The 21808-nt window shown below is 39.6% G+C and overlaps 1 protein-coding gene across 2 annotated transcripts in view; it reads left to right on the forward strand.

Moving 5' to 3' along the window:
- Positions 1-1391: 1391 nt before the first annotated feature.
- CCDC91 (coiled-coil domain containing 91) overlaps positions 1392-21808 on the forward strand; it is a 543117-nt gene continuing 522700 nt past the window's right edge. The window contains exon 1 of one of the 2 annotated variants that reach the window (XM_036759376.1): positions 1392-1627. The gene's annotated coding sequence lies outside the window, so the exon portion shown is untranslated. The remainder of the gene's footprint in view (positions 1628-21808) is intronic. The other variant, XM_036759375.1, reaches the window with a different exon arrangement.

Below are 21808 nucleotides of genomic sequence, written 5' to 3' on the forward strand. Positions count from 1 at the left end.
AATTTATTTGAATCCCAACACTGAGTAAAGTGCCTGGAAATAATAGTGAGGGTAAATATTGGGTTTCAGAGGATAAAGGAAAGCTGGAAGGATATATTTTCTTGTAATATAAAGACATTTCAGAGTTTTGGAGAGGTGGAATACTTGAGGGCGGCGAAGGGATCAAAGGTATGACAATACCTTTTTGTTCCTGAGGTAGATAAACCTTTGGAGGTGAGATGATAAACTGTGATGCAAGACTATCTGAGGTCCTCAAATATAAGAGCAGGAACTGAACTCCTTGAGAAAGGAATGACAGTGACCTGGGAACCAGTACAGAAGAACCACTTTGATTTGAATAGGATAATGTATCTGAGTGGTGTGAACCTTGAAGGCTGAGGAGAGGTTATTGAGTGAAGGTAGCAGAAGGAAAGTGAAAGGAATAAGCATTTATATATGCCCAGTATGTTGGACTATGCTATATGCCTTTATAAATATTATCATATTTGAATCTCACAATAACTCTGCAAGATGTGTATTACTATTATCACCATTTTACAGATGAGGAAACTGAGGCAAACAGCAGTTAAATGACTTGCTCAGGGTTTCACAGCTAGTAAGTGTTTGAGGTTAGATCTGAGCTGCGGAGGGGGGGGGTCAGAAAATGATACGAAAACTTAATTTTACCGATGAGGAAATTGAGTCATAAAGTGATCTCATAGGTAGTGAGTAGCCAGACTCAAGACTCCAACTCAGGTGTTGGGAATGATTTCAAAGTATCCCAGCTACTTAGACCACACTGCCTGTCACCGGGTGGCACTGAAGAATTTTATGAAGTCTGGAATAAATGAAAAGAATAAAGATGGTCAAAAACAGAGTTGCTTAGTTTGAAAGGAAGGGATCCAGTGAAGGTAAAGGAAAAGATCCAAGAGGAAATATAAATCAACAATGGAGGTGACTATTCAAATATACCTTGAGGAACACCCAAAAACCCTGCTCAAGTTGTGGTCTGAAGAGCAGGGAAGGACCTGCTGAAGCCCTGGACCTATTGCCATCATATGACATTCCAACATATTTACAAAAATGGGGGTGGGGGTTCTCTGGCTGAGATTCCCCACAGCCAGGAATGGCCTGGACTAATAAAGATGATCAGGTTGCACGTCTGAAAGGGATCCTGGGAAAAGTGGGCATCTAGGCCAGGGAAGAGGAAGATGAATGCCTGTGGAAGAAGATGGTAAGATGACAGAGAGTGAGGGGGAGACGAGTGAGAAGAGGGATATGAGACAGAAGAGAGAGAAAAAAAGGGAGGGGGAAACGGGAAGAGGGGGATGGAGGAGAGCATCTAAATGTCTGTGCGTGTTAAGGGTGGAGTTTCAACTGAACACCACGTGACATGCATCTGTGCGGTAAATGACGGCTTCTGCGGAGGGCGGGCCTTGAAGGGAAATCAACTTCCGGGAGGCTGAGGTTGGCTCAGGACCTTCTCACCCCTACCCCCACCCCCCAAACTGGGGAACAAGTTGGAGACAGCTCTGCCTCGAGGGGCCCAGATTGGGTGCGTGTGGAGACTGGGGGAGGGGTCGGGGGAGGGGTAAGCGGCCCAGAAGCCGGTGACTGCAGCGGCAGCGCTCGCGGCAGCTGGGAGCAGGTAAAGGGACACTAAGCCTAGCCCTCGGCGTTCCACGGGTCTCGGAAGTGAGGGGCGAGGCGGGGCCCAGGCTGGCCGAAGGGGCGGGTGGGAGAGGACACCCCGCGTGGCCGGGCTTGCGTCTCCCTGGCCCCTCCCTGAAGCTCCTGGCCCTGACCCGGGGAGGGTGAAGGGGGCGTGCCCGAGTCTCCCTCCCACATTCGCACAACCCCCGGGGACTGCCGCGGTTTGCCCCGAAACGCGGGAGCGTCGCACCTCGGCGTCCTTCCCCGGGCGGGCCGGGCTCGTTGGGCTGCCCAGTCCCTGTGCTATGGTTCCCGGGGTTTGCCGGATCTCATTCACCCTCACCCTGGACCACGGCTGTGGAGCAGGGGCCTGAGTCTGTCCCGCCTTCGTGTAGTTTATAAAGTGTCACTTCCAAGTTCCCCACCCCACAATAAAGACGCTTCTCTATTGGCCAGAAGCCGTGGAGGTTTTGGAAATTAATCCAGTTTTTGGTTTCGATTTAAAGAATGGTAACTATTAAAAGCAGCACTTAATGCTTTTGGGTAGCATGGTGTAGCTTCTCTGATGCCCTTGTTTCTCTGATGAGAGTTCGGGCAGAGCCTGATTTCCTGGAGGGTAAAGTCTTGGCCTCTGCTCTAGGTGAGTCAGCGGCCTCATACTGAGGGACGAGTTTCCTCCTATTCCTTTTTCCTCCTTCCCCCTCTCAACTATGCAGATAAAGATCCTACCTTCCTTTGCAAATATTTATTCAGGCTGCGGTTGGATGATTGCCTTTGGAAACAAGTTTGAAGTCTTTGGGGTGGGCTGACATTTCATCTGAAAGGCTTAGGGCAAAAGGCAGAATGTTTAATTGAGTAAGCTGATAGATCTTGACGGCTAAGTTCATTGAATATTCCTTTTCTCTTGTGAGCCAGACACCAATTTATTCCATTTGCTAGATGTAACTTCTGTTTTGTGCAAAGTCTTTATCTTGCACCTGTTTTGAAAATAGAGCCAGTTGTACAGATAGGGATAGCCCCCATACGGTGCCACCTGTAGCAAAGAATTTGCCTGGTTACAAAGTTTGATGTCTTTGATACAAGCCAGGAGTTTGCATTGTGGGCTGAGAAATTCTACAATGAACTTGTTTCCTGGCAACAATATAAGCCAAGTGGAATAAACAGAACAGCAGTAGAAAGTAATGAAAAGTTATAACATATTTTTTCCTTTTTTGAAGGAAAAAAAGAAGACCTTTGAGAAGTCAATTCAAAACCAATAAACCTTTTTTGTGTGTGTGTGTGTGTGTGTATTTATCATTTTAGACAAAGGAAAAAGGGAAACGCATCATGGTGTCCATGGCTACGGTAGTGCTAGACTTGGGTTTGAATACCACTTTAGATACTTACTATCTGTGTGACCCTGAACAAGTCACTTATCCTCCTGGCCTTCAATTGTCCCATCTGCTAAATGAGGAGGCTGGGTTCAGTGACTTTTAAGGTCTCTTCTAACTCGAAATCTATTATCCTATATTGTCCCTTCATGTTGTCTTTTTCCTTATTTCATGTAATTTAGAAAAAGTAACTAGCTTAGATAAATTAGAATTTGCCCAGTATAAACACTTGATTTTGGATCTTAGGATTTAGAGCTGGACATGTTATTAGAGATTAGCCCATTTTCCTCATTTTATAGATGAATTCTGGAGAGTCTAAATCCCTTGGCCAGGTTTAACCTGAGGCCAAGTTTAACCTGAGTCGAGATCCAAATCTAGGCCTTCTAACAGGAGGGCCAGTGCTTTTCTCAATATACTAAAATGTTTGTGATATATGTACATGTGTACATGTAAGATTTTGAAAATATGTAGGATTATGGCATTACTATGATTAAAGAACTGAAGGTCATTTCTAGTTTTTCATGGATTGTCATTTTCAAATAAAAATTCTCACTGCATGGTCATTGTAGTAGTGATGTGCCTTTCAGTACTTAGCTAGGTTGGTCCTTGAAAACCAGAATTTGCCTGTTGCCAGGGTTACACTTGAAGTCTTTCCAGTATGCTAAAACCTGGCAGAGCTCATACTTTGTTGGCATCACCATCATGTAGTGGTGTAATAGAAATAGGGCCTTGTGTTAAATTGAACAGGAGAAAGATAATAGATTAAATAGCCTTTGGGAAATTTCAAAGCTCCTGTAATGACTTCAAGTTTCCCATGAAAGCAAAGACCTGTCGTTTCAATACCAGCACTGATACTTTGTCACCCTTGGTACACTTTGAAGAATAAAAAAAAATATCATTCAGAAGGCAGAGGAGAGGCAAATGATTGGTGTGTGCAGGCTGCAGTATATAACTTTTGAGAAATTCTGAAGAATAGAAATGTCATGCAAGGAAGAGAAGATGGGCTGGTCATATGGTAAGAGCAAGGGATGATGAGTGGTTAGTACTCTGCCGGCATCTTGGTGTCAGGAGAAATCAAGGAAAGCCTCCAGTACATTGATGAATCCACTGGGATGATGATGTAGGGGAGGACTTGGACAAGAGTCACCCAGGATGGGTGGGCATGGAGGGATTGTGATATACATATTTGGAGAAAAGGGGAAGGGAATAAACATTTATGTAGCATTTATATAGCATGCCAGGAATTGGCACCAGGAAACTTCAGCTGGGGGGAGGGGGTTCCTTAAAGGCTACCCAGAGTCTTGGCTGGCCAAGTCATAGGAATACTCTTCCTATGAGTGAGCCCCCAAGGAAAATGCTAACCTCAGAGTATATATACACTTCTTCAGGGTCAGAGGGCATCACAACCATGAGACTCAAACCCATGTGACTAAGCAGGTCATCAAAGACTCTTGATTCAAACAAAGGCAAGTCTCAGTCAGAGGCCCTTGATTACCGCAGTGCTGAGAAGAACTAGAACTCCAAAAGAAAAAAGAGCAAAACAAAAAGTCCCTCTTTGCTTGCCATTATAGAGTAATGAACATTACTTCAATTATTTAGGTTTGTATGTAAAGAATGTTTTATAGTTGTGTTAATATAGTTTTTGTGTATGCCCTGGTAGGTAGACTTCCAAATATTTATGCATTCTGTATCTGTTTTGAAAGAAACTTCAAAATTTTCTGTTTCTTTCTGCTGGGTTTTGTTGGTAATACAAAGAAATATTGATTATTTGTGTGGATTTACTTTGTAACCTGAAAGCTTGCTGAATTGTTTCAGTTAATTTTTTTGGTTAACTCATTAGGGTTGTTTTAGTAGATCATATTATCTACAAAAAAATAATACTTTTTCTTTTTGTGTTTCTTCTATCGATTTCTTTTCTCTTGTCATATTACTATAACTACTATTTCTATAACTCGATCAAAAAACAGTGGTGATAATTGACATCCTTGTTTTAGCACTGGCTTTATTAGAAAGGCTTATGACCTAGTTTCATTATTTGTAATGTTTGTTTTTGGTTTTTACTTACCATGTCAAGGTAAAATCCATTTCTTCCTAGGGTTTTACTTATAGAAATGTGTAGTGGACTTTGTCAAAAGTTTTTCAGCATTTATTGATATAATTGTTTTTTTTAAATTATTTTTGTCATGTTCTTGTATGTTTATAGTTTTCCTTATGTTGTGCCGACACTGCATTTTTGGTATAGGTTTAACCTGGTCTTGGTCTGTACTATTTTTAATGTTTAATGTAGCTTCTTTACCAATATTTTATGTAATATTTTTTGCATTATTCTACATGAGGGACCTAAGTCTGTAGTTTTATTTACCATCATTGTCTCTTCTTGATTTATGTATCAAGCCCATTTCTTCCTCCTTCCTTCCTTCCTTCCTTCCTCCCTCTGTTTTTCCCTCCCTCCCTGCTTTCCATTTATCTAATATTGAAACTAAAAGATCCTTGAATCTAGGTGGTAGTCTAATTCTGTTACCTGCTATGTTACTTAGCTCCTTGTGAATTTTGCTCTACAGTGGTTTGCCTCTCCTTTGAGCTTTTGCAGGAATTTGGCAGTCATTTTGTGTAGTTTATAGTTGCTTCTCTTTTGTACACTGGATCATTGGTTTTTTTTTGCTGCTTTTTCAGAATTTTCCTGGGATGTTTTATGTGTGTGTGTGTAAGTGTAATTTGACATTCAGACATGCTTTTATCTTCACATGGTTCCATGGGAACCATGTAAAGTGTGATTTTCTACCCAACTCTATGTGGAAACTTTAACTGTTACTTATTGAACTTATTTCTTACTGGTTTATTCCTTTATTGCACTCTTTTGAATATATTATATGTACTTAAAATATTTATTTTTCTAGGCCTAAAGATTAGTAGTAATGTTAAAATTAGCTTGCTAAGCTGCAATCACAAGCAGAGTGGGACTTTTTTGTTGTCTTTTGTTTTGGAGTGTTTCTTAGCACTAAGGCACTCAAGTGCCTTTGAGTCTTGCCTTTGTTTGAATCAAGAGTCATTGATTGGAAATAATATATATAATGTGGTGCTAATCATTAAAGATCTTTCCCACACTCTTTTGCTAAGTAGATGCTAAGTGTCAGATCTACACTCTTTTGCTAAGTAGGCGCTAAGCCCCAGGGCCCTAAACAGGGTATGTATCCTCTGAGGTTGGCATTTTGCTTTGGGGGCACATTCATTGGAAGAGTGTTGGTGTGGATACTCTGGGTAGCTGTTAAGGACCCCCCCCCCCCCCCCCCCCGCCAGCTTTGAGAACTAGATGTTGGTGCTTCTCTCTCTGGTAACTATGTATGTATTGCTATGGTCAGACAGAAACCTGTAGGTTGATCTGTTTATATTTTCTCCGTTTGTGATTTCTGTTTGTATTTGTTCTGAAGTTCAGAGTGCTTACTTTTTCCCCTGAACTAAGTGAATAATATATGTATATTTAATTAAAGTGAGATTGTAAACACCTTGAAGTCGCTTTCCTTAGAAAAGCAGATCAAAGAACCTATGCTAGCACCCCTCTTGTGTGCTGGTGTTACTGTCCTTGCACAGCTAGAGTAGCTGCAGGTAACATTGTTGTTATATAAGCACATTGTGAAATAAAACCGAAAACAGCAGAGGGTAGTTTAATGGCAGGGTTAATGTGTGAGAGCCAATCTGAGACTTATTTATGGTTAAAAAAAATTATAGATACATTTTGTTTTTATATCACCTTCATTTCTCTCTCTCTCTCTCTCTCTCTATATATATATATATATATATATATGTATATATATATATGCGTGTATATGTATATGTGAATATTATATATCTAACAACAATACACATGTATATTTCTAACTTCCACCCAGAGAGCCATTCCCTTTAGCAAAAAATAAGAAAAAAGAAGGAAAAAAAGCAGTTGAACAAAACTAAGTAATAATCAACCGATTCTGACAATGATTGCAGTATTTTGAACCCATAGCCCCCCACCTCTACAGAGAAAGAAGGAAAAGACATTTTCTCATCACTTCTTTAGGACTGAACTTGGTCGTAATTATTCAGTGTTTACTTTTTTTAAAATTTTTCTCTTTTAAAAAAATGTTTCCCCGCTTAATATAGTATTTTATTTTTTCAAATTAATGTAAAGATAGTTTTTCAGCATTCACTTTTATAAGATTTTGAGTTCCAAATTTTTTTCTACCTCCTTCTCTTTGCTCCCCGTCCCCAAGATGGCAAGCAATCTGATAAAGGTTGTACATGTACAATCATATTAAAAATATTTCACATTCGTCATGTGAAAGAAAAATCAGAACAAAGGGGAAAAATCATGAGAAAGAAATAAGCAAAAAACAAAGTGAAAATAGAATATTTTGATCTGCATTCAGACTTCATAGTTCTTTCTCTGGACGTAGATAGTATATTCCATTGTGAGTCTTTTGGAATTGTCTTAGATCATTGTATTTCTAAGAAGAGCTAAGTCTGTCAGAGTTGATCATTACACAATATTGTTGCTGTCGTGTACAATGTTCTCCTGGTTCTGCTCACTTTACTTAGCATCAGTTCATGTAAGTCTTTCAGGATTTTTCTGAAATCTGCCTGCTCATCATTTCTTATAGCACAATAATATTCCATTATATTCATATACCACAACTTGTTCAGCCATTCTCAATTTGATGAGCATCATCTTAATTTCCAATTCTTTACCACCACAAAAAGAACTGCTATAAATATTTTTGTATGTGTGGATCGTTTTTCCTTTTTTATGATGTCTTTGTAATATAGACCTAATAGTGGTATTGCTAGATCAGAGGGTATGCACAGTTTTATCGTGCTTTGGGCATGGTTCCAAATTGCTCTCTAGAATAGTTGGATCAGTTCACAATTCCACCAACAATGCATAAATGTTCCAGTTTTCCCACATCTTCTCCAACGTTTATGATTTTCCTTTTCTGTCATATTGGCCAATCTGATAGGTGTATGGTGCTACCTCAGAGTTGTTGTGATTTGCATTTCTCTAATCAATAGTGATTTAGAGCAATTTTTCATATGACTATAGATAGCTTTAACTTTTTCCTCTGAAAACTGCCCATTTATATCCTTTGACCATTTATCAGTTGGGGAATGACTTGTATTCTTATAAATTTGACCTAGTTCTCTATATATTTTAGAAATTCCTTTATCAAAAACATTGGCAATAAAAATTTCTGTCTCATTATTGTAGTTCTCTTTCATGAAATCATTGATTGTATGATTTGTTATTTGACCTACTCATCCTTTAGGATTAGATTATTTAGTATCCAATTATTTTTTGTCTATCTTTCTATGGCCCTTTATCACATGTAATTTTTATTGCATCATGATCTGAAAAGGATGAATTTACTATTTCTGCCTTTCTTAATTTGATTGTGAGATTTTTATGCCCTAATACATGTTCAGTTTTTGTCTACATGCCATGTATCGCTGAGAATAAGGTCTTTTGATTTGTGTGTAAATTGGATTTAAGTGAGGCAGAGTTGCGCAAGATTGTCAGCCTCACCCTCTCCTCCAAAGTCACCACAGTCCAGTGGCAGGACAGAATCAAGATGCCTGGTGATGGCTCAAGAGGCAGTGTATATAATCTTGGTGTCTTCAATGCCTAACCAAGCTCTAAGAGTTCTATATAACCTGCTGCCTTCATGGCTGTTGGAACAGATTGTTCTCATCCACCCATTCCACTAGGGAAAGTCTTCACATGCTTGGGGTAGATACCCCCCCCCCCCCACCAACTCACCAATAGTTTTGAGACCTCTTGTTTACCCTCAGCCTTGTTTAGCCTATCTGCCAAAACAGTTTCCTGGGGTGTGGCTGCTCTGAAAAGGACTCAGCATCCTTCAAACCAGAGGTACTAGTCTTCCCTGAACACTCTACACCCCAACGCAGAGAAAAAGGTATATTCCTTTCTGTCCCCTTCAATTTTCTCCAGAGGTCTATCAGATCCAACTTTTCTAAAATTCTTTTCACCTCCTTAAATTCTTTCTTGTTTATTTTGTGGTTAGATTTATCTAGTTCTTAGAAGGGGAGATTGAGGTCCCCCACTAGTATAGTTTTGCTCTTTATTTCTTCCTTTAACTCACTTAACTTCTTTAAGAGTTTGGATGCTAGACCATTTGGTGTGTGTGTATATATATATATATATATATATATATATATATATATTTAGTATTAATATTACCTCATTGTCTGTGGTACCTTTTAGCAAGATGTAGTTTCCTTCCTTATCTCTTTCAATTTGATCTATTTTTGCTTTTGCTTTATCTGAGATTGGGATTGGTACACCTGCTTTTTTTTTTTTTACTTCAGTTGAAGCATAATATGTTCTGCTGCAGTCTTTTACCTTTACTCTGTGTATCTCTCTGCTTCGAATGTGTTTCTTGTAAACAACATATTGTAGGATTCTGGCTTTTAATCCACTGTGCTATGCACTTCTGTTTTATGGGAGAGTTTATCCCATTCACATAGTTATGATTACTGTGTCTTCCCCTCCCCCTCTTTTATACTTTTCTCTCTCCTTTCACCCTTTTCCTCCTCACCATTGTTTTTCTTCTGACCACTGCCTCCCTCAATCTTCCCTTCCTTCTGTCAACCCCCCCTCCCTTTTCTTTTCCCTTTCCCCTACTAAATCTGCCCTCCCTTCTATCCACCACCTTCCTTTTCTTTCTCCTTTCTCCTACTACTTCCCTATAGGATAAGATAAATTTCTACACACAATTGAGTGTGTATGTTATTTCCTCTTTGAGCCAAATAGGTTTAAATGACACTCATCCTACTCCCCTCTTTTTCTGCCTCTTCCTGCCTCCGATGTAATTTATCCTATTTTGCCTCTCCTTTCCTCTTCTCCCAGTATAAGCCTTTTTTTACCTCATTTTTTAAAACATCATCATGTCAAAATCAGCATACCTACACCTTCTGTCTATGTGTATACCGCTTCTCACTGCTGTAATAAAGATATAGTTCTCAAGAGTTACAAGTATTATCTTCCTATGTAGGGATGTAAACAGTTTAGCCTTATTGCATAACATGGGTTTTTTTTTTCCCTTTGCTCTTTACCTTTTTATTCTTCTCTTGAGTCTTGTATTTGAAGATCAAATTTTATGTTTAGCTCTGGGCTTTTCATCAGGTATGATTGAAAGTGCCCAATTTCTTTGAATGTGCATCTTTTCCCCTGAAAGTTTATGCACTATTTTTCTGGGTAGTTGATTCTTGGTTGTACTCCAACCTCATTTGTCTTCCAGAATATCATATTCCAAGATCCTTTAATATAGAAGCTGCTAAATCCTGTGTAATCCTGACTGTGGCTACCCGATATTTGAATTGTTTCTTTCTGGCTGCTTGCAGTATTTTTTCCTTGACCTGATAGTTATGGAATTTGGCTATAATATTCCTTGGAGTTTTTATTTTGGGATCTCTTCCAGGAGGTGATCAGTGTATCCTTTCAATGACTATTTTACCCTCTGGTTCTAGGAAATCAGGAAAGTTTTCTTTGATAATTTCTTGAAAGATGCTGTCCAGGCTCTTTTTTTTGATCATGGTTTTCATGTAGTCAAGTAATTCTTAAATTATCTCTCCTAGATCTGTTTTCCACATCAGTTGTTTTTCCAGTGATGTATTTTACATTTTCTTTTATTTTTTCATTATTTTTTATTTTGTTTGACTGATTCTTGATGTCTCACAGAGTCATTAGCTTACACTTGCCAAATTCTAATTTTAAAGAAATTATTTTCTTCAGTTAGCTTTTGCGTCTCCTTTTCCATTTGGCCAATTCTACTTTTTAAAGAATTGTTTTCTTCAGCTGTTTTTTTTTCCAGTTTTGGCCAATTATTTTTTTAATAACTTGTTGTCTTAAGTCAGTTTTTGTCCTTTCTTTTCCAAGCTGTTGATTCTCTCTTGCATACCTCTCATTTCTTTTAACAGTTTTTCTTCTCTCTCTCTTATTTGACTTTTAAAATCCTTCTTGAGCTCTTCCAAGAATGTTTTTTGGGCTTGAGACCAATTCATATTCTCCTTCGAGGTTTCTTACGTAGGCAGTATGACAACGTTGTCCTCTTCTGAGTTTGTGTTTTGCTTTTTCTTGTCACCACAGTAGTTTTCTGTGGTCAGAGTTCTTTTTTGCTTCTTGCTCATTTTTCTGGTCTATTTTATGGCTTTTAAGGTGAGTTCTACTCCTGGGGCACAGGGTACACTGTCCTAACCTTCTTGTGCTGGTGGCTTGGGGCCTGGCACTGGCTTTGTGCACTGGGGCCTTAAACGCTGGTGTCTTGCTCACTGTGCTAGAACTGGAGGTCTCAACGCTGTACTGTTTTGCCACTGGCCTGCTGAGCCAGGACTGAGGAGCCTCTATTGCTGATCTGTGCTGTGGCTAAGAGCCTCCTGCTGGCTTGCCTGAACACTGTCTGTGCTGTGCTTTGCTCCCCTTTTACCCAAGTGTGATGGAACTTTCCTGAAGTTCTTCTAAGTTATCTTAAGCTGGAAAATTGTTTCCTTCCGTCTGTTTGTAGATTCTTTACCCCCAGGATCCATTTAGGTGCTCGATTTAGGGAGAGCTCAGGCAACTTCCTGCTTTCTCCCTACCATCTTGGCTGTGCCCCCTCACTCTCCCCTCCCCCTGCCCCGCCTCTACAATCCAGTATTTAGTTTTTGATGGTTTGCGCTTTACAGTTTTGTAGCTGTATTGTTTCAGAGATTTAGGCCTGACCAGACATTGAGGGTTCATCCCTCACCTTGCTATCTTTCTTGTGACCATATTCGCTCTTTATGTTTGGACATGTCTTCATTAATTCCTAACATTTCAACCGCTTTCTCATTAACTGTTTGATATTCTCTGAGCCCCTATCCTAGTTCACACAAGTTATTTAGTTAGTAAACTGTATAATCATCTGCTTATATCTCTCTCTATAGCAGAACCCCTAATCTTCTAAACTTAATCATCAAAGTTACTAGCTATCCAGTTTATTTACAGTGTACCAAATAATAAAACAAAGACATAAAAATTACTATGTTTCAACTGTGAGAAAAATCACTACCAGAGCATCATTAATTTAACTGCTGGTTTCTCCTGAGTTCCAGAATACAGTGCCACCATTCTGATTTCTTGGAATAGCTGCCTAACACTGGCTTTATAATGTTTCTTCATGATATAAAAGTTAGCTTGATGAGCTATAGTGATTCAGGAAAGAGGTTCTCCCCATGACCTTTTTCTCTTTGAATCTTTCTCAGTCTCTCATCAGCCATTTCAGGTAAGCGATCTCTACAGACAAAAGTTAAATGATTAGTTTCTCTTGAGTCTCTCATAAAGATAGTTGTATATGAGTATCTCATAATGATAGAAGTAACGTTGCCTATAATCTCTGTGGGGAGAGACTGTTGAAGTTGTTAAAGTATTAAGTGTACATACTATTTTCCTTGTTCTGTTTGCCTAAGTTTCTATCATTTCATAAAAGAGCTCATGGTGATTTTAACTGATAGAGGAGTATTGATCATAAAGATTGGGATAGCTAATTAGTGGCATCTGCCTTCCTGATTGGTGAGTCCCTGGCCTGGACTGCCATATTATTATGCTAATTTCATTTACAGCTCAGCTTGATCTCTGGACTTTGCCACCTCAGCAACCTCCTCTCCCCCTTCTCCACTTCCTTCCCCATTTATATTTTGTCTTCCCCGTTAGAATGTAAGAGTGCTTTGCACATAGTAGATTCTTTTTTAATATAATATTTTATTTTCCCCAATTACATGTAAAAACAATTTTTAACATACCTTTAAAAAATTTTTGAGTTCCAAATTCTCTCCCTCCCTCCCTCTCCTCCGTGGGAAGGCAAGCAGTTTATTATAGGTTATACATGTGCAGTCATACGAAACACAGTTCCATGTAAGTCACGTTGTGAAAGAAAACAGATCAAAAAATAAAGTAAAGAAAAGGTATGCTTTGATCTGCATTTAGACTTCATCAGTTCTTTTTCTGGTTGTGGATAGCATTTTTCATCATAAGTCCTTCAGAATTGTCTTGGATCATTGTATTGCTGAGAATAGCTAAGTCATTCACAGTTGATCATTGCACAACATTGCTTTTTCTATATACAATGTTCTCCTGGTTCTGCTCATTTCACATTGCATTACTTCACATAAATCTTTCTAGGTTTTTCTGAGAGCATTCTGCTCATTGTTTCTTATAGCACAGTAGTATTCTATCACAATCATATAGAATGGATTCTTCTGCCATTCTCCAGTTGATGGGCATTCCATCAATTTTCAATTCTTTGCCACCACTAAAAGAGCTGCTATAGATATTTTTGTACATATAGATATTTTTCCTTTTTTGTTTTTTATCTCCTTGGGATATAGACCTACTAGTGGTATTGCTTGGTCAAAGGGTTATTAATTATGGTTTTATATGCATGCCCTTTGGGCATGCTTCCAAATTGCTCTGCAGAATGGTTGAATCAGCAAGCTCTGGTATACTAATGCACCTCCTCGCCCTGGGACAGACCCAGGAGTGTAACCCAGATCCAAGTATGGGCAGTGCAACAGAATTCTGCTCTGGGTGCTAGCAAAGGGACCCCTGTAATCTCCTTCTGACCAGTCGTCCGATCTTGTCATCTTTGTGCTGAGAGGTCAGGAAACCTCCACTGCTGCTGTTGATTCAGTCACCCTCAAAGCCTACTGCTGGTTTGCTCATGTGTAGCCTGTGCTAGACTGTGCTACACTCTTAACTCTGGTACAACAGACCTTTCTTGGTCGTCTTGTACTGGAAAATTGTTTTACCCTGTCCTTTTGTGGGTTCTGCCACTCCAGAACTTGTTTAGAGACAATATTTAAAGTCTTTTGGAGGGGCTTTAGGGTGAACTGAGGAGAGTCCCTGCTTTTTCTCTAGCGTGCTGGCTCTTCCCCTGGTAGATTCCTTTTGTTTTAAATAAGTTTTTACTGATGTTTTCTGTTTCTGATATCATCATAACATCCCATGTATCCCTCTCCCTCATCCTTCCTAAGAGGCATCCCATAGAGAGGGAAAAAAAGTCAGTACAACTGATAAATACATTGAAAAGGTCCAGAAACATGTGCATTGTACAACACCTGTGTACCTTCCACTTCATTGAGGGGGTAAGTTGGGGGTGTCTTCTCCTTCATTCTCATCCCACTTTAAAATGTTGTTATATTTACTTTTGATTTTTTTTGGTGTGTTCTTTCCATTTACATTATTGTAGTTACTATATATACCATCTGTTGTTTTCTTGTCTCCACTTACTTTGCTCAGTATCTGTCCATATAGATCTTTCCATGCTTTTTTGTATTTGTCACACATATCATTTCTTACAACACAGCACATTCCGTTGCATTCATGTACCACACTTTGTTTAGCTACTCTCCAATTGATGGGCGTCTGTTTTGTTTCCAATTTTTAGCTATCACAAAAAGTGCTGCTTTGGAATGTGTGGGAACTTTTTTCCTATCAATGGTTTACTTGGGGTGTGAGTCCAGCAATGGAGTCTCTGGTTCAAAGGTTATGGATATTTTAATTATAATTTGTATAATTCTAAATTGATTTCCAAAATGATTGGAGCTTCTCCAACAGTTAGTGTGCCTATCTTCCCACATCCCTCCTAAATGGACTGTTGCCAATTTATGGGGTGGGAGGTTAAACATCAGGGTTATTTTGATTTGCATTTCCTTGTTATCAGTGATTTGGAATATTTTTTTCATGTGGTTGTGAATACTTTGCAGTTGTTTTGAGAACTGTTTTTTCTGTATCCTTTGACTGTTTATCTGTTAGGGAATGGTTATTATTAATGGAGTGTAGGGTATGTTCAGGGAAGACTAGTACCTTTGGTATGAAGGCTGCTAAGTCCTTTTCAGGGCTGCTTTCCACCTGTTACATCCAACTCTCACCTGTAGCTCCAAAAACCTGTAGCATTTGCAGTGGCCAGTGTGGTAAACCATTTCAGCAGGCGGGCTAAACCAGGTTGAGGGTAACCAAGGGGTCTCAAATTTGTTGGTGAGTTAGGGGGGTGTCTACCCCAAGCTTGTGAAGACTTTAGTCTCAGGTGGAATGGAAAGATGAGAACAGTCTGTTCCAGTAGCTGTGAAGGCAGCTGAAACAGGCTCTGTGGAGCTCTTAGAGCTTGGTTAGACATCGAAGACACCAACATTGCCTCTTGAGCCATCACCAGTTGTCTTCATTCTGTCCTGCCACTGAAATGTGACAACTGGAGGAGAGAGTGAGACTGACGACTTCGTGCAACTCTGCCTCACTTAAAGCCAATTTATGCATGAATCAAAAGACATCACCCATAACATTTTACCATTTTCTTAAACCTATCTCAAAGTCCTGTGGCAATAGGCAAGTGACAAAGTAGTGCAGATACGCTGGGAGCTGTAGTCACAATCCTGCACAAAGGCAGCTTAGGCCATAGCATAGTCTTCTCATGTGGAAGCAGCAATGGGATTTGACAGCCCCCTAGGTATCTGAGCAGCCTTTTAAGGATCGTACTTCTCACCTCCTGGTATGAGAAACGGGCTAGAAAAGGTACCCTAAAAATTGTTTGTGTACTCAATCCTGGTCTGATTACTGTGGCAGGTGGGGATCCCACCCTGTGGTCGAAAACACAAAAAAAATGTACAGAACCTCTGCAAAGACAATTCCACTCACCATTGGCACATGGAATGCATGCGCATTTATAGACAACACAAAAATCAAAATCCAGTTGACCTGAAAAATGAACAGCTCTTATTGCAAGAGAACTCAGCAGATATTACATGCAAATAGCAACCCTGAGCAAAATAAAGCTGGCAAATGAAGGCCAGCTTACTGAAGTCAGAGCTGGATACACGTTTTTCTGGAGTGGCTGAAGTGAAGAGGAGCACTGTGAAGAATGGTGTAGGTTTTGCAAAAGGAGTGAATGACAGACTCATGACAATGCTATTGCCACTTACAGGAAAACACCATGCTGCCATCATGACGAACCCTGATGAGGTCAAAGAAAAATTTTATGAAGACCTGGAGACTCTTGTCAAACATGCCAAAAGAGGACAAACTTATAATTCTGTGTGGCTTTAATGCTAGAGTAGGCTCAGACCACCAGATGTAGCAGGGAGTCCTAAGGAGGAATGGAGTTGGAAACATCAGTGGTCACTTACTACTGAAGACTTGTGTATCTCATGAGCTTCTTATTTCTGTCTTCGTTTACCTAAATATGCATGCACCGTGGCAGCAAACATTGGCATTTAAAAGACTCTGTGCTTGTAAGAAGAGACAGACAGGATATGTGGTTGAGTGCTAAACTCATCATAGACTTATCTTCTCCAAGCTAAGTATTTGCATCTAACAAAAGTGGCAGCCCTGAGGCAAAATGACTGCCAGAAGAATTAATATTAACAGATAAGAGCTGGAACTGTTTGTTACCAACTTGGAGGGAAAGTTGAGCCAACATACAGTTGGCAACAGTGGAGTAGAAAAGAAATGGGCAGCTTTCAGAGATTTGGTGTTTAGCACTGAATTTTCTCATCCGGGTCACAATACTCACAACCATCAAGACTGGTTTGACAAAAACTATGGGGAAATGAAGAAGCTGCTAAATGACAAATGAGAACTCCACATGGTTTACCAAGAGGATAGTTCATGCATCTCTAAGGCAGCATTTATTCAAAGTAAAGTAAAAGTGAAGCTCAGAGAGATGCAGGATTATTAGCTCAGTAAGAAGGCAGATAAAATTCAGTTTTATGCTGATAGTAACAATCCAAAGTGATTTATGATGCCCTGAAGACTATTTATCAGCTAAAGATTTATGGCGCATCCCAATTACTCAGTGTTGATGGAGCCACATTGATTAGTGTTAAGGACATGATCCTGGAGAGATGGGCTGAACATTTCCACATTTCCATAGTATTCTCAATAGACCATCATCAATCAGTGTTGAAGCAATTGACTTTACCTCAGGTTGAAGTCAGTCCATCCCTACGTGACGTTCCAACTGAAGAGGTTTTGAATGACATTAGGTTCCTTTTGTGTGGCAAAGCACCTGGTGCTGATTCTGTTCCAGCTGAGATTTACAAGGTGGGGGGAGGTGTCCATTGCTCATACAAAAGCTGATTGCAATTTTCCAGGTTATATGGCAAGAGGAGGTTATCCCTCAGGAGTTTAAGGATACCTTCATTATCCATCTCTATAAAAGTAAAGGAAATAGATTGTCCTGTAATAATCACGGGAGGGGGAGTTTGGGGGCAGGTGGTGGAGTCTCTCACTTAGTCATTGCTGGCAAGATTTTTGCCAGAGTCCCCCTTAATAGGCTGATCGTTGCTGACCTGCAAGATGGTTATCTAACTGAGAACCTTTAGAAAGGGCCAAGGAACAGTTGATACGGTGTTTGCTGCCTAACAACTCCAGGAGAAATGCCAAGATCAGAACAGAGGTCTGTATACAACATTTGTAGATCTGACCAAGGTCTTTGATACTGTCAGTTGTGAGGGCTTTTGGAAAATTGTGTCAAAATTTGATTGCCCAGAGAAGTTCATCAGCATTGTGCATGGATTTCATGATAGCATGCTTGCTTACATTCTGTATAATGGATAGTGCTCTTGTGTTTTCCCAGTCATAAGTGGAATGAAACAAGTCTGTGTGCTTGCTCTCATGTTCTTTAACATGTTTTCAGCCATGTTGTCAAATCCCTTCAATGAGGACGGACATGGAAGGTCACCCACCACGCTGATGGTAAATTCTTCGATTTGAAAAGGCCACAAGCCAAGACCAACATGGAGAGAATGTTGGTGCATGATTTTCTATTTTGCAGATGATGGTGCGCTTAATTCAGCCTCTGAAACTGAGATGCAACAAAGTATGGATAGATTCTTTGCTGTTTGTGTTAATTTTGGCCTAGCAATTAACACCAAGAAAACATAGGTGCTGTGTCAGCCACCACCACACCATCCATTCATGAAAACATCAGTTACAGAAAGTGGAGAAGTTTTGAATGCTATGGATAAATTCATTTACCTTGGTATTGTACATTCCAGGGATGTACACATTGATAATGGGGTTGATGCATGCAGTGCCAGAACTAGCTCAGTGTTTGGGAGACTCCAAAGGAAAGTGTGGGAGAGAAGAGGTATTAGACTGACTACCAAACTGAAGGTCTAACAGAGCTGTTGTGCTGACCTTGTTGTATGCCTGTGAAACCTAGGCAGTATAACAGCACCATGCCAGGAAACTGAATCACTTCCATTTGAATTGTCTTAGAAAGATTCTGAACATCACCTGGCAGGCTAAGATACCAGATACTGAGGTCCTTTCTTGGGCTAAACTGCTCAGCATTCAAACTCTACTTCTGAGAGCACAACTCTTGGTGGTGGTGGGCTGACCACATTGTTCAAGTGCAAATTGTACACTTGCCAAAAAGACTTTTATGGAGAATTCACACAGGGCAAGTGTTCACATGGTGGTCAGAAGAAACAATATGGGGACACTCTTAAGCGCTGTCTTAAGAATTTTGGAATTGATTGTGTGACATGGGAGATACTGGCCCAGAACTGCTTAGCATGGTGTGCCCACATTAGAGAAGGTGCTGTGCTCTGTGAGCAAAGCAGAATTGAAGTAGCTAAAAAGAAACGTGAGATGTGCACATTTAAAGAATTCACCCCAAATATTCACACGGACTATTTGTGCCAGACCTGTGGTAGAACGTTCTGATTGATTGGTCTGATCTGATTGGTCTGTTGTACACATTGTAACTTAACTCTAGCATAGTCATATGTAGTAGGAATTTAAATTTGAAGATCTTTCCCAGCCATTAATAGGCCATGTGACCTGCTTATATCACAGGAAGCCCTAATACACGTGGTGGGAGGAGCTTCCTGACAGGAAAAGGAAGTTATGTCATAGGAAATGCTGTGAGAGAGAGAGAGAGCGAGTGCGCGCGAGTGCTGTAATGGCTGCTAATGGCCGCCCTCGTGATTATTAGAACTGAATAGGCTGACTTAGCTGTACTGTGAGTTTGTCTTTGGGAAGACCCCAGCAGGGGGTCAGAGAGGTTTGGGGATGGCGATGTTCCAGGTTGTTATATTGTATGTGGAATGTTTTACGGCTGTGATAGACTGGATAAATGGCTTGTGGGATATGGTTCTCTGGTGTCTGAATAAATGGTTTACTTCTTCTACCTTCTATGTGGAGAGTCTCATATACTTTGTGATACAGAACTACATAGGCATTTTGACAATCATCATCTACATTATTATTGCCTTAGTGTTACATGATGTCATTTTGATCCTCTTCAAGAATGAAGGACAACAGCCCACCAATCTGTCTTAGGTACTAAACCCTTATATTTAGTATTCTTAATACATTTTTTAAAGTTGCATTGAATTAAGCTGTTTTTCTCTGATCACACAACTCATTGTTGGAGGTAGGATTCAAACCCAGACTCCTGGATTACACTTCAAGCCAGGTATTCTTTCTAATTTGTCATCTTACCAGAGTTTTACTCTTGAAAAACAAGAAAATCATTAAATATGATGTGAAGAACAAAAATAAGCTTTGTTTTTTTTAAAGCAGTAGCACAGTTTTAGTATTGACCAAATAACTTGTTTACCTACTAAGAGAATGTGGATTTAAGTTTTTACATAGTTCATTCCAGCAACCGGTTTCATTCCCTTAGAGTGAAGAAAAGGTAGTGTGAAAAAAATAGAATATAAACTTACTAATATTGACTACCTAGGATGAAGTCCCATCCAAATTATAGACTCTTGATATGAAAAGTCATTATTATGACTTTTCAGTATATATGGTACATGAAAGACAGGTCCATGTCTGAAAGACCAGATTTCAAGTCCTGCCTCTGACTTGGCTGTATCACCACAGCTGAGTAGCTTAATTTCTCAGTGCTCCAGTCACCTCTCTAAATTACTGATAAAGTGCCTTCTACAAGTGGAAGGCATTTCCATATTGGTAGGTTACCATATGGATGAACTTACAGATCTGGACCAAAAAAAAAGTAACCCAAACTTAGGTTGTCAAGTATTCTTTTAAGATGACATTAGCACATTCAAGTACCAGTTCTAGCCAAGGTTTTTATTATGTTTACATGAAAGAATTCTTATAAAATATTCACACATATTTTGATTATTTAAATAGGCAAGCATTCCCATTCCAATCTTGTTTACATTATTTATTGGCTTAATGATTTCCTTAACGTTTAATTCAGCTCAATAGAGTTTCTAGTGGTAGTGAGAAACAAATGAAAACAAAGTTTCAAAATCTATGAAGATTATCAAATAATAGAGAGGTTATCGGTTTTTGCATTTCAGCAATTATCTTTTACTTTATGTAATTCCGTTTAGAAATGTATTGATAAACTCACAGTCTACATGAGTAATATTCATCAGAGCTGTCATTTATATAGACCTTTAAAGTTTGGAAAGTGCTTTGTATATTTTACCTCATTTGATCTTTATAACAGCCCTGTGAAGTAGGTAATACAGGTATTATTTTTCCCATTTTACAGATAAGTCTCAGAGAAATTAAGTATTCCCTAGTGCCAATGTCAATAGTACATCACAACTTCACAAAACTTACATGAAAATTAGGTTTATTATGAGAGAAATGAACATGCAGGTGGAGCCCAGAGTTCACAGTCCATACAGAAGTTTTCATTTTTATAACAGGACGAAGGAAAGAGGAGATACCAGAAATCTCCACCTAAAATGATGTGGCATGGGAGGAGAAAGGTGCAATATAGATGGGAAAAGGACAAAATCCCTCCTAAAGGGGAGGAGCAAGGCAATGAATGGCAAAAGCCACGTTCTTTTCCCTTGGGAACTGCTAGACCATCATGATCTGATGTTCTACTTATCTACAAGAGTCTCAGTTGCACAAGTCTTGTGCAGACTGTTTGACTCCTATCTTGACTCCCAAGGACACACAGTCCAGCTTGGAATGCAAACAACAAATTATGTCAGGTGGGGTGGGATTCATCTTTGACACATTCAAGGCCTCCTGCATGCTCTGGGAAAATATGGTAACTCAAAAAGACAAGTTCAGGGGACCCCTTAACAGTTCTTAACATCAGGAAGCCCCAACAGGGTGCTCGTGCTATGTAACTAAGGGGCATCTTTGCTGTGGTGAATAGAAAACTCTCACTTGCCATTTGTTATACGTTGGTGTAGAACAAAATCATTTGTTTATGTACTATTGAGGAAAAAATTCTTTGACCCAAAAGCAGAAACTGGTTGCTGAAGTAGAAATAATGGAAATTTTGGGGACAGTCTTAGGAATCATGATGAAGAAGAGGAATGCTAGATACATTGTTCTGTGTTCCCTAGATTTTGTGAGAGCAGATTTCAAAAGATACAAAGAAAGGATAGGTAGGATCCAGTGGCCTAAAGTTTCCAACTCAGTTCATTCTCTGGACTGCTCATTCTTCTCACTAGTAGCCTTGTGATGCTTCTTCCCTGGTGCCTACTTTCCTGATTGGTGAGTCTCTGGCCCAAATTGCCATTTCATGTGGGTTATCTGCTATGCTCACTTGAGTGCCAGATAACTCTCTCTCCTGACTGCTCCACCTCAGCTCATCATCTCCGCCTTCCCCACTTCCCTACCAACTTGCATAACCGTGTTAGAATGTAAGAGTGCTTTGCACATAGTAGATTCATAACATGTTTTTTTTAATTGTATTGAATTAAACTATTTGTCTGTGATAATGCACCTAAATGTGAGAGAGAGAATTCACACCCAGATTCCGTAGACTATATTCCAAGTCTAGTGTTCTTTCTAC

This window comes from Trichosurus vulpecula, chromosome 5, assembly GCF_011100635.1.
Source record: "Trichosurus vulpecula isolate mTriVul1 chromosome 5, mTriVul1.pri, whole genome shotgun sequence".
Classification (NCBI taxonomy): Eukaryota; Metazoa; Chordata; class Mammalia; order Diprotodontia; family Phalangeridae; genus Trichosurus; species Trichosurus vulpecula.